Source organism: Limulus polyphemus, unplaced genomic scaffold, assembly GCF_000517525.1.
Source record: "Limulus polyphemus unplaced genomic scaffold, Limulus_polyphemus-2.1.2 Scaffold1430, whole genome shotgun sequence".
Classification (NCBI taxonomy): Eukaryota; Metazoa; Arthropoda; class Merostomata; order Xiphosura; family Limulidae; genus Limulus; species Limulus polyphemus.
Genome location: NW_013667040.1, coordinates 19,254 through 20,364, shown reverse-complemented (window position 1 = coordinate 20,364; position 1,111 = coordinate 19,254).

The window sequence follows — 1,111 nt, the reverse complement described above, 5'->3', positions numbered from 1 at the left end:
TAGAATATATGTAAAATCAGTTTAGTAGAGTAACAATGATGGCGTTGTGCTTGAAGACCACAGATAAAAATAGTAAATACTTATGTGTTCGTAGAATTTACGTATAATCAGTTTAGTAGAATAACAATGATGGCGTTGTGCTTGAACAAATTAGTCACTAAAAAATATTTTCTTTCACTTGAAATTCTATGAACGTTTTTACTACAAGTAATATACTTATAAGATAATTAAAACCTTCTATAAAAAATACCAAGAATATCCAGTCCCTCCAATCAGACTAACGATTTCTTCCATAGCATCTTTCCTGAGATTCATCATTAAATTTGCCAGCAAAAATAATTTTTCTGCTCTAAACCACTTAGTTTTATAAGCTTTGTAAAAGTAAAGCAGGCGATTTTCCGATACACATCACCAAGTCTTCGTGTTTGATAATATACAACAATATGGATAAATTCGTGTTTGATAATATACAACAATATGGATAAATTCGTGTTTGATAATATACAATATATGGATAAATTCGTGTTTGATAATATACAACAACATGGATATATTCGTGTGTGATAATATACAACAATATGGTTAAATTCGTGTTTGATAATATACAACAATATGGATAAATTAAGTCCCTAAGATATATATCATGCATAATAAAACAATCATTTCCTTCTGATTTAAGCAGTTTCATGCTTAACTCTTAATTGAATTATGTTATTTTCGGAACGTTAGTCAAATGTGTCGTAATAGAGAGGACAAAGTTAAAATATCACAGAATCAATCACATACAACTGAAATGCGGACAAACTCTCTAGAACGCCAGACAGATTCAAAAAGCTAGATTATTGATTACTTTATAACTCATGGAAACAAGACAATGAACTTTAAAGTCTTAACTTGTTTATTATTTCCTTTTCATTCGAAGTACACAGTTACTATTTGAGGTCCAGTGGAACAGAGAGCAAACTTGTTGACATGACTAATGTATTTCCTCTATTCTCATTTTAATTCAAAAAGACCAATAAAAACTGTTTTGTTTGTTTGTTTTGTAACTGTCATATTATTTCGTTTGTGAAAAGCCTTTCGAGTAGTTTGTTTGTTTTTTGAATTTCGC